General features: G+C 44.1%; 1 protein-coding gene across 50 annotated transcripts in view; it reads right to left on the reverse strand.

Annotated features, from left to right (window-relative positions):
* CACNA1C (calcium voltage-gated channel subunit alpha1 C) overlaps positions 1 to 12,918 on the reverse strand; it is a 700,658-nt gene that overhangs the window by 528,102 nt on the left and 159,638 nt on the right. The window lies entirely within an intron of this gene.

Here is a 12,918-nt window from a genome sequence, read left to right on the forward strand (position 1 = left end):
CCCTCCTCAGATACTTAGGGATATTTAGGGATCCTTAACTGATGGACCTTATTTAAGAGAGAACCACCAAAGACTGATGGGCATTCTGAGCGTAGGTGTGGCTTATGATGCACTGGGCTTTGCTCTAGAGCTCCCTGGTGGGAATGTCCTATTGGATAAATCTTGGGGTACCTTTAGGGCTGTCTTCTTTAGGCTGATCCACTCTGCAGAGAAGGACATTCAGATCTCCTGCCTACAGAGTACAGGCTTGTGGGCCAGCACTCTGACAGCAAGTGGGGGATGCCCCAGAAGTCTCAGCCCTGTATTCACCCCAGGCATGCTGCCCTCAATTGTGCCAGTGGTGCCCCTGTGCAGACAGCTTCCGCTTTATCCCCACTGGAGAACATTCCGTTGTATCCTCCAGTCCTCAGCTGAAATGGGAAAGAGTATTGGTTGCTAAGAATAGGAGCAGGGGTCTGAGGTCTAACGACTTTTTTTAGTGGATGGATAAGAGTATATATCTTTACTGTGTACGACATGTTTTGAAGTATATTTACATTGTGGAATGACTAAATCTAACTAATTAACATATGCATTACCTCATATAGTTATTATTTTTGTGGCGAGAATACTGTACATCATCTACTCTTAGCATTTTCTAAGAATACAAACCTTGAACCAATTCTCCAGTTTTTAACCCCATTTAACCATCACTTCCAAAAATACCTGATAATCACAATTTCCAACCCTTTTGGAGGTTGTGAGCTGCAAGTTTAACTATGTCTCAATTTTCCCCACTACCGCTTAGGCTTCAGCTGTCTCACACAGTACATGCAAAGTCTGTTACTACTTGTCCATCTACTTTCCAGCTTTCCCAGCCCGCACTGGGCTGCATGAAGGCAGAATTTCTCCAGTGAGTTCAACATTCAGCTCCAACTTTAAGCCTCCACCATGGCCAAGAAATGCACTGCTGCTGGGGGAGAAATGACATTAATACTGCTTCAAAAAGGTTGCTGAAGACCACCCTCATCCACGGTAGCTTAGCTTGTGGAATTCGTGTGTACTTGCATCTGACTCTCATGAATCTACGTAGAAAAACCTGGTTGAGGATCTGTTTGTTGACACCCACATTAGCTTACTTGAGGTTGGTCAAACTAAAGGAATGGGTAAGGCCTCTGCAAATTCAGCAGAAAAGCAAAGCCCTGTAAGCAACTGGTTGCAGCTGTACGGTTGTCAAGGACAGTGGCAAAGAATCAAGGTCAACTATGTCATCAAAGAGGATTTCAAATACCAAAAAAATGAACAAATGAAAACCTATTCCACAGGTATGTGTGTGTGGATATATATATATATGCATGTTTGGTGATGTCTTCCTTCGATTCATTTTGTCTTTGTGGTTTCTGCAGTTTTTAGCACTGCCTTTACCATCATATTAGTGTGCTTTTGGACAAAAGCATTCAATCCACCATATTAAGCTGCAATTTTTATGCAACTAGTTTTTTTCTGATTTCAATGTCACTTTATTTGATTTTTATTTAAAAGACACATGCAAAATATTTTTATGGTTTAATGAAAAATAAAGCAAACTTTCACATAACTGCCATCAGTCAAGAAACACCACACTACCTTGCCTTCCCTATCGTCATTTCCTGAGCGCTTTTTACGGTTTTGCCGTTCGTGTATGTGCACCTTAAAAGACAGCTTCATTTGGCCCACGGTTAGCTTTATAGGAATGGAGTCCCGCTGAACACATCCCTTTGCCTTGTTTCTTTCACTCAACCTTAGGTTTGTCAGATTCATTCTTGTTGTATCTAAGCTATAGATTTTTTTTGCATCTTTACTCTTTAAGGAAAAATGCTTTATAACAATAATACAAATTAGAGGCACTGGGGAACTATGGAGGGGACACGAATAGGAAGATAAGTTAAATAATTTGTTCAACGTTAAGATAAAAAATCCTCAGATCCAAAAATATTTCTCTCAAGTGTGGAGCATAATTAAACTCTTGAAAGCATGAGAAAAGCACCCCTAAACTGGCTTTCCAGGGACATCTGGCTCATCCTCCCACCTCCGGTGGCTCTAAACTAGTCTAAGCGCCCGTCTTTGCTAGGAAAGGAGACACCTTCATTTGAATTGGTGATGTCTTCTAAGAAGTGGTCAGTTTCTCCTTTCAGCAATCCAATATATTCTCATAACACTTTTAAGTGAGGCACAGCCCCAAGTGACATGAGGCTCCAGAACTGTTTAACTCCTTATATAAGGAAAACTGATTGAGGTCAGAAATTCCTTAACAAACAAATTGAGTTATTCTAGTCAGTTCCACAAAGGCCAAAGAATGGTGAGGAAACGGCAATAAAAACTCATTATGTACAGAATTCTGAAAAAGTCCTTAAGATCCTTTAGGGCGATTCTATTTTTTTTTTTTTTGCTTTTCTGATAGAAAAACTGAAGCCCAAGTGCAGTAAAATTGTGTGTCTACGTGACAAAGCTCTCAGGTTGCAGTCTCTTCACCTGTGGAGGAAAGGTGTTCTAACCTGTGACCTCTGAGATCCTGAAGAGCACTAGCATTCTAACTTCTGTTGTCTAAAAGTCAATCAATCCCACACCAAGGGAACCACTGCGGTAGAAAACGTTTCTTCATGCTCCACCTTCTCCATGCAAAACAAGGCCTGTGACACACCAGAGGTGTGAATCTGTGAATGTGTGTGCCTATGTGATTGCAGGCAAGAGAATTATGTCTGCATTAGAAGAGTCTTCCCACAATGCCAGGATTCACCAAGTAAACAAAGTATTTCATCTCCCGATAGCTCAACAAACAGAGATAGACGGAACCTACACCCCAGGAAGGCAGGATAGACCCCTTTCAGAGCACAGAGGAGGCTCAGGAGATCAGTCTGAGGGAATACTCCACTTTAGGGAGCTTTGTCAACACCAATATGATAATCATGAAGCTCCCACCTACCCACTGTCCTGCGAGGAGCTTCTGTGTCATTGGCAAGACAAGGCTGATACACAAAACTGTGAGAAAACAGTAGAAAGCAGCACGCTAAACTCTCTGATCAAACATTCTGTGCCTTTGGAGCTGAGAGAAGGAAGGAGGCAGCGTAGGCAGCAGTCATCAGCAATGGGGGCGTTCTAGGCTTCAGCTTCTCCCCATTTATGAGTCTGCCTGGAGCCCAGGATTCCCCACTAGGCAAACCCCAAGGCCTAGGAGCTGTAGCTGCAAACACAGGACTCCAGGCGGAGACCTCTGAGCCCTAACCCCAGGCTCTTCCCTGACCCACGCTGGCACGGGTGAGAAATATCCCTTATTGTCCCTGTTTGTTAAGTGGGCACCAGGCCACTGAATACAACTGGCCATGACCATGATGAGCGGGGCAGGGAGCAGGAAAATTCTATGTGTGCACAAAGGAAGCAACTCTGTGCATCGGAGGTGGTGTCCTTTTGATAACCTGGCAGGTTTTGTTTTCTGACCGCCCACTCTTCTATTGCCTTTCCAAGTGTACCATTCCCTGTCCCTCCCCGGCCAGGCTCTGCAGCACGGGCTGGAGTGGGATGTAGGATTTCTTCGTTGTTTGTTTTTAAGTAGGGCCTGTCACTGGGGGAAGATGACTAAGCCTCCTTTTGTCAGGAAGAACCCAAGATTTTTAAATGGAGAAGCTAGAGGAAAAAAAAAATCATCTGGGTAGGTCTGTTGTTGAATTTTATACAGGAAATCACTCAAGTGAGAGAAGAGGCCGGGAATGTCATTGGGGAGAAGGTGAGGTCTTCTTTTTTTCCTGATTTTTAAAGAACCTCTACCCAGCATTTTGGGAGAAAGGGAAGAGAGTAGGGACAAAGGAAAATAAATGTCCAAGGACGGGTAAAAGCTGTGCTTGAGGTAGAGCTTGGTGAGACTCTGTGATTATTTAGCTTCTCTGAGATAGTTACTATTTCATTGTTTGCCAAGTACATTCCAACTATCTTATTCATGATCTATGCCTGTGTGCTCCAAATAGAGAAGCACCATTTTCTCCATGTCCCAGGAAGGAAAAGTAAAGAAGTGAGGGGAACTTTTTCCCCTAGGGGTTTGCCTCACCCCACGCGGAGGACAAAGGAGAATCACAGGGCAGAGGCCTCACAGTCCCTGTCAACACAGCCCTGTCCTTCCCACCAGCAAGGACCCACCTGCCTTTCTCCCTACTTAGCCAAAACTAGCTCCAGTCGCAGGACAAATATTCTGAGATTCCACTTATATGAGGTTCACAGAGTGGTCAAATTCATAGACAGAAAGTAGAACGGTGGGTGCCAGGGGCTGGGGGAAGAGGGAACAGGAACTTATTACCAGGCAGAGGCTTTCAGTTTTGCAGGATGAAAATAGTTCTGGAGATGAATGGTTGTGATGGCTGCACGACAGCATGAATGTACTCAATGGCTTTAAAATGGTTGCAATGTGAACGCTAGGTATGTATATTTTACCACAGTAAAAAAAAAAAATAAAATAAAAACAAAAAGTAGCCTCCATCCTAAACTGTAGAAAGAGTTCTGTAAGTGGAATGCTTCTACAAAATGAACATTGTCATCAAGGATAAGGGCCGATTCCTCAGGCAAGGCCCTATAGGCTTTGCAGAAACAACAGACAAAGACAGAGGGAGGGTGGAGAGGGGAATCAACTGCTTCACTCACTCAGGGGCCACTACAATTGATGATTATTAAAGTTAGATCAGAAATGAGCCTGTCTCCTAACCCTTTGCTCTGCCGATCTCTGCCATAGTGACAGAGTGGTCTCTGCCACAGTGACAGAAAGCATGCAGGACCCAAAGACACAGGCTGCTACAGGCCTTGGCACCTGCCCAGAAGTGGCACTGACCGCTGTGTTTACATGTCACCTTCCCAAGAGGCATTTCCTAAGTGCACTGTACCTTATACAGCACTCCACTAATGGAAAACATTGACACCACTGAAAGGCAGCTGGATGCCCAAAACTTTGTTTGTTTTGCTTTGTTTTGTAACTAACTCCGTGAACCTTCACCTGCCAATTTTAGTTTTTCTGTCACCATTCCCAGTCTCCAGGAGAATCCAGTTCCAATATTATCCAATACAAGGGGCTGTAGGACACTCAGGACCAATGGGACCTACCAATCTTTCCCACAGGGTACACGGGTCCTATGGGTAAGATGGGCACCAGAAAGAGAAGAAAGAGAAACAAGGCACTTCCACCTTCTGGTTCCATGTCCTGACATTTGTGTTACTTGAACTTGGCCATCTTATCCAAGTGCTATCTGTTGTTTTATTTTTATTTCTTAATTTTTTAATTTCTTTGTTTTCAAAATCAAAGTTCCCAATAAGTAGGGCATAACTTAAGTTATAAATTGAACTGTGGCTGACAGAGACCAAAACAACAGGGGTTCCCTGTGAGAGACATTTACTTATTCTCTCCCATGGAAGATCTCCCCCAGGCGTCACCGCCCTCTGATTGACTGCTCCACCACCTGGAAAGGGTGCATGATCCCAAATGGCTCCTCACCATGACAGCATCACAGCAGCAGAGGGAAGAAAGGCAAAAGGCAGGCATGCCTCTCCCTTCAAGGGCACAAACCAGAAGTCACACGTATCGCCTCTGCTGACCTCCTACTAGCTAGAACTTAGTCACACAACCTCACTTAGCTTACAAGGGAGGATGAGAACCGTAGTTCTTCATTCTAGGCAGTCATGTGCCCAGCTGAAACTTCTATCACTAAGAAAGAGGTAGAGAACAGACACGGGGTAGCAGTTAGTCATTTCTATCACAAGTGGCATCTGTGCCCTCTTCTGTATGAACAACTCCTACAGTAACATGCATGCCATGATGTGGTCCATTGCAATGTGGCTATCTAAGAAAGGGCACAGTTGGTGTTTTCCTGAAATTAAATGACCATTGCCATAAATAGCAATGAGACTGAGTTCCAGTTTCTTACACTAGTCAAGGCACTAAAAACACCAGGGTTTAAAATCTGCCCAGAGAGGCTGACTGTAAGTCATCCACTGGCTGCCACACCCTTGCTTGGTTCAGATCTCCCAGAGGCATACTCTGTCCCTGTGGCAGCACTGGTTCAGGATATGCCTGGCAAGTGTTAAGCTCTTGAAATGGCCTCTGCCCAACCCTTGGCTCATCCACCCATGCAACAGAAGGGATTCCTGGGGGGTCCACTGACCTATATATTTGTGGTGGAGGAAGACAGGCTTCATGTGCAGCTCTCAGAGTGACCTGCTGTCACCTGTACTTTTCTGGGCACTCCCATCATGATGGAGGCCAAGACAAGGTAAAAATCTCCCTTCTCCATCGATACAAAGCCATCTCTGCAAACCTGGCTCTCTGCCCAGCTTCACGACTCATTCTATGACAAGCGTTTGTTCTCTAGCTGAGACATACCCAGCCTCCCAGCCAGACGCTTTGGCCTGGCTACTGAAATGTATGTATGTGATAGGGACAGAGTCCAAAGCCAGTGAGTCTTCTATGCAGAGTTGCTCCAGAAAAGGGAAAGACTATTTCTGGTTCTGCTACTCCAAACCTATGCAAACGTCTATAAAAACCTATAAAATGGCTCCTCAGTCAGACACCCATCCTGCCATCTCAAATCCTTTTTTCTTAGCTACCACTGGTCAGTATATACAAAGAATCCTGGCTATGGTAAGGGTGGCTTCCATTTTATTCAGATCTGGGTAAAATCTTACTGCACCTCAGTTTCTCCATTCTGTAAAGTCAGGGAATTGGATGAGATGATCTGATCTGCAAGTTTTCTTTTAGCTCCAATGATCCATAAACCTTGATTTTACTAAGCTGAGTTGAGTTGTGGCCACAGGAATCCTGTACCACTTGTAGAGTCTGTTGTGAACAAAGTGCATGAGTTCAGTAGAACTCAGGGAAGCTGTGACTGCCACGCTTCTCCGTAATTGTCAAAGACAGACCAACAGTGAACTCAGCCAGAGGAACCAGCCAACACAGAGGAAGCATGCAGGACCCAAAGACACAGGCCTTGGCACCAGCCCAGAAGTGGCATTGACCACTGTGTTTACATGTCACCTTCCCAAGAGGCATTTCCCAAGTGCACTGTACCTTATACAGCACTCTACTAATGGAAAAGATTGTCAGAGTGAGAAAATCAGAGAGGTAGAGACAGTTGCCAATCTCTATTTCTCAAAAGAGAGAACCAGAAGGAAAATGAAAACTTAAACTTGCAGGTTACATTTTGATTCTGTGTCACTGTCTTTAAAACAGCCATGTAAAGAAGTGTTCATTGCATGCCAGCCCACACACGCTTTTCGCCAAATGCCCTTTTCATCAGAGCTCACAGAAGGAATGAAATTAGCCTTACCTATTTTAAAGCCACCTAACTTTCTAGAGGAGAGGGAGTGCACTGCTGTTATCAAAGCTGCTTTGTAGCCTGGGAGCCCTGTTTGGGAATTAAGAGGGTGGAATATCATGATGTGAGCAGCGCTCTTATGCTTCTTTGGTGAGCATTCCACATTCTAGGTGCATGCAGCTTATCCTGGAATGCCCCTACCCTGTCTTCCCTCTGCCCTATTCCCCAGGGAATGGTGGGAGACTGGGGGATGGATAGACACTCACTCCTCTTGAGTTCTGCTGATGTCAGCTGATAGACACCTGCCTTCTACCTCTTTCTTTCATGCAGTGGCTGTTCTAGAGACCAAGGATAAGACCCATCCTATTCTCCATGTCATTTTTACACTGCAGCCAGACACGGGCTTACCTCAACCTGCAAGCTCCAGGCCAGTCAAAACTGGGACTGCATCTTTGCTCCTGACCAACATGTAAAGTTCCTAAGCTGATATAAAGGGTTGCCTGCCAGCCAGCCCTTCTGGGAGCTGCTACTCTTGCTGCCCAGATTCCATGAGCACAGCATGGCTCTCTGTTACCCAGTCGCCATGCTGGGTCCTTGACCCCTTACTAGTGCCTCTGGGCCTGGACACCCTATCCATCACCAGTTACCATGACCTGGATCCTCACCTTTGCTTCCTGCCTCCTGCCCAGTCTTGACTCATGATTCCAGTTTGGTCCTTTAAGCTCTTTCCTGGGCTAGTGGCAGTGCTGACATTCTACTTCAGCCTGAGCTCCAAGTCAGACCTGCAGCTCCACCACCAGCCCTTCCCGGGGGCGTGCTCCAGCCTAGGTCCCACACAAGCCCAGTGACAGTTGTTCTTCCTTACTTGGTGTTGTCTCTCTTAAGCTTGGGTCCCACCTTCTGCCCTCAACTAAAAGAAACTTCTCTCACCCTGCATTTTAGGTCACTGTCTCTTACGCGTGGGCAGTCCCAATCTGTGAAGTTCTCTGATAGAGCAGACAGTTAATACATGTTCAGGAAAAGTAAGATACTGTTGAAAACCAGAAAAGTCAGTAGTCTGCTCTCCACTGCGATGAGCATCCCTAAAGCGGGAATACTCATAGCAGCCGAGCACTCCTACAGCCAGGATTGTCCGAAACTCCAGCTTTCCAAAACGCCATCCAGTAGAGATAAGTCTTACAATCAAAATATTAAATAGGTCTCGGGCTTTTTAAGCGAGTCCAGAAAGGACAGTGACATTTTCTGTGATATGTCACCAGGCCTCTCTTTCTTTCTCTTGGCTTTGCACCTCGGAAGGATGCATACTCAACTTGATTCTTCACACTGGCCTGGCATGAGTCTGAATGTGTGCACTCATCTGAGCATTTCCACGGTGTCACAAGAACAAAACGCAAAATCCCAAGATGGGTCATAGCTGCCCTTTCTTCCTCAATGCTGTTTGTGAGTTCTCAGATCAAGCAAATTCATCAGTCTATTAGTTAATTCCACATTAGCCCCACATGTCATCTTGCAAGGTTTTTCTGCTGCTTAGGTGACCCCCAAGATCACATCTACACAGAGGCAAGACATCACTTGCCAAGTCTTTACAGATGACCCAAGGAAAAATCAAATTCTCTGTGGACTATCCACTGGAAAACTCAAAAAAATAAAATTTTAGGGATGGTCCAGACAGGTTGCAAAGCAATGAGTCCCAGGGAGACAGAGCAGGCTGCCCACAGGACTGCGTCTAGTAGTGCACAGAGCCAAGGAAGCACAGGTCCAAGGCACCTCCTCCAAACCTTGGGGAGGGAAGGCACTTTGGGAGGCTAAGGTGGAAGGTCAGCGTGAGCCCGGGAGTTTTTTGGGCGGTACAACATGACTCTCTTTCTACAAAAAAATACAAAAATTCACCGGGTATAGTGTCACATGCCTTGTAGTCCCAGCTACTTGGGAGGCTGAGGTGGGAAGATCGCTTGAGCCCAGGAGGCAGAGGTTGCAGTGAGCCAAGATCATGCCACTGCCCTCCAGCTTGGGTGACAGAGTGAGACCCTGTCTCAAAAAAAACAAAAAGATTACAAATTCAAAGTTCCTGGCATATAATACATGCTCTAGAATGCAGTGGTAATTGTTACTGGTATGATTAAAGTAAATGGCAGCTAGAGGGAAGAAATGACCCAGAACCCCTGGAGCCTGGCCTTGCCGTGGAAAGAGTTTGATTAAATATACAAATGCGAACAGCAGGGATCTGCAATCTTTGAGCAATGGCTGGAAGATAAGCTTAGATGCCTTCTTGCCCATAAGTGAGATCAATATCTCCATGGCAGGTCTTTTCAGTGCAATATTTTAATACGAGAGACAGAGACAAAGTTTCCAAAAAAGAACCGTCAGGTAAGAGGGAGTTCAGTTCACAAGAGATTTATCAGAGATTTCTGTGGTTGTGTGGATGATTCGTTTGCTGCAGAGTGATATATTTAGGCTTTTCCCCACATCTTTCTCTAAAGTCCCTTCAGAGATTTCTTTATGACTTTAAAATGCTAATTCTTTCAAAATTTTTTGGAAAATTTGACAGGTTTTATATTAGTGTGCATATATGTGTATAGGTGAATGTAAACATACAATTTTTAGAAGTCCTAAAAGTTGTATAAATACACTGTATTTCCATTTCTAGTATCCTCCTGTTATCAGATGTACTGATGGCATATTGCTTTCCAATGGGATTCTGCACAACTGACAGTGGTAATCCTAGGATTATGAATCAAGAACCTGAAAACTCAAGTGTGAAGAGGTGGATTTTTCAAAATACTTCACCTATGTGAAAACCCGCTGCCTATTAACCCCTAAAAAAGACCCCCAAAAGGTTTGAGAGACTAGGAAGAAGTCTTCTTTCACTCTGGAATTCACATCTTCTCTCCTTCCAATCTGACCATCGTATTTTCATTAATTTCCTTTTACATTTTATGCTCAGATATATGCTTCTTCTCCACTTCTATCTTCCTTCTTCCTCCAGTTAGTTACAACACTCATTCAATCTTTACTCTCTCCATTTTCTCACCTTTCTGCTTTGTCCATCAATAATGCAGTTAATGGAAATTATCTAACATTTGTCACAAAGAGGCAACAGGTCCCTGTAAGTATTTAACAGCAGATAATTCTAGTGAAGCCCCAATACCAATAAAGCTAGATGTCGGCTTTGCCCAAATTTGGCATTTCACTCCCGAAAGTTGCCTAAGGAAGTTGTCAATAACTTTCCCATTTATTAACATCATACAGAAACACACTGCCTGAAAGGAAGCCTGGCCTGGCTAAAACACAGTTACTTCCACCTTCAACCTCTATAGCATGCTGTTTCTAACTTTCCTTTCACTCTAGTCAGCCCTACTTCTTGAAATTTAATCTAAATTGCTCAATTCCTTTGAAGCTCCTGAAACATTAAACAAGCAAATCACAACATTTTGGGCGTTGCCACTCTCTCTCAGTGATTCGTTTGTTGTAATTTCCTTTGACGCCATCCTTATCCTTAAGCCCTGAATTTATAGACCTAGAGATAAGGACAGGAAAAGGGATAGAGCTGGTATAGAGACATGACTTAAGAGTGACACCGATTTGCTTTGATAATTGGAGGGGCTGGAGAGCTCTCAGGAAGGCTGTGTCTGTCCTCGCTCCTTTGCCTGTGTCTGGAAGGACTCAGGCTGTCCTTTCCCTCTCTTCCCACTTCCCCCAACTCTCAGCCCTGCTTGAGTCCAATTAACCCCTAGACATTCGCTTTGGATGATTAAGGGCCTGAAAAATCACAGCCAAATAGTAACAAAACCCGTTCTGCAGAAAAGAGGAGAAAGGGTGAAGAGGGCTACATGAGTTTGGTTGACACTCTGCCCACCAGCAGGTAAACAGAATGGGGTATTGAGAGCAGAAAGCAATCTTTTCCAGATGAATGGGAAACCCGGTAATTAAGGCTGTCAATAAGCAGAAACACAGAATGCCTTTCCAATGGCTCTGCTTTTGTCTAAATCCTGCCCTTCCCTAGGCCTATGCCCACCACCTCTCCCACGCCTTTCCCAAAGACCTCAGGCCTGGTGCCAGTGGAGGGAATTCTGTACCATTCATTATCATTTTTGATGCAAGTATCCTGACTCCTCAATGAAAATGCATGTGTGAGTCCCTTGCCACATACTGCTACTCAATCAATGTTTATTTTACCATGATGAGCATACAAAGATGATTCTGGTTCCTATGCTGATGACAGCCTCACTCAAGTACCACTTCTCAAGTGAAGCCTTTCCTGATTACCACTGTAGAATTGTGGAGCTAGGAAGGCCCAGAGAGATTCTTAAGCCCTCTCTCCCTTCTCTCAACTACCATTACCTGGTTCTCAAACTGGTTCTTGTCTCTCTAATCTGATCATAGATTCCTCGAGGGTGAGAACCTTACCTTGCTCCAATTCAAACACACTCACAACACCCCCACAGTGACAGGGCAGAGGGGTGATAATAACCCCTCTCTTCTTTTGTTACCACCCCAGTGTTGAATTAGAGGCACTCAATAATAAAAATAACAATACCTTCCATTTGAACGCTACACAATTTACAAAGAGCTTTTAAAAGCATTATCTCTAATGAGATAATGCTCCTCACAAAAAGCCTGGGAGTTAAGTAGGTATAATCAGCTCTAAGCACAGATGGAAACTGAGGCTCAGGAAGGTTAAGTGACTTGCCTAAGGGCAGAGAGCCAGGTTCGCATTTCTGGTGTGGGATGAGCATTTTCCTCTACACTGCAGGGCCTCTCCAGAGCCTTTAAAACATCACCAGCATGAAATGACTATCAGGCAAATTGAGGAAAGAAAGACAAATTCCAGGAAATTTCATGCCTGCCGTGAAATCCCACACTTGGCCATACTTGACATTTATAGTAATCAAGATTAATCTAGTGTTTTCCCCACAAGCCCGTGGACTACTTAGGCCTGTAGGTACCATGCCGTCTCTCACAGAATGCTCCTTGCCAAGTGCCTGGTACAGAGTAGGCACTCAATAAATGGTAATAAAATGAGCAAATGATGACAAAATAAATGAGCAAGCAAATACATGTATAAATCTACAAGAGGCGTGTTGAAGCTATAAACATAACCAAGAATAGATTTCAAATCTAAAGGAATCCACAAGTGTAAGAAAAGCTGATTTCAATTTATAGAATTACAAATGTTTGAGATAAAACAGCTCTAACACAAGCAAAGACCCAGCAGAATAAACAAAGAGTTTTATTATTTAGCTCCAAAAGGCCAAAACCAGGAATTCGACATTGGAGAAAATGAAAAGAAAAAAAAAAGTTATTCAGGCAGAAAGCTCTTCCAATTCTGAAAGGATAAATTAACTATAACCATTTTTTTTTTTACAAAAATAAACAAGCTTTACTAGAAATGGCTAGCTACGGGGGGAAATATGACTTCAGCAAGTCAGAATTTAAAGTCTTGCTAATAGGTAATGACAGCAGGCAGCTCTTAGTGGCTCAGCATCTCCCCAACAGTTAAAACAGCCTTACACATATACACTTTCTGTGCATGCTAATTGAGTTTTCAGTTTAACAATCTCTCCAATACAGTGCTGCCCTCCTGTCTACCTCCAATAAAGCAGAGCGTTGAAAATCT

Source organism: Aotus nancymaae, unplaced genomic scaffold, assembly GCF_030222135.1.
Source record: "Aotus nancymaae isolate 86718 unplaced genomic scaffold, 86718_ANA_hifiasm-v0.15.2.pri h1tg000016l, whole genome shotgun sequence".
NCBI classification, from domain to species: Eukaryota; Metazoa; Chordata; class Mammalia; order Primates; family Aotidae; genus Aotus; species Aotus nancymaae.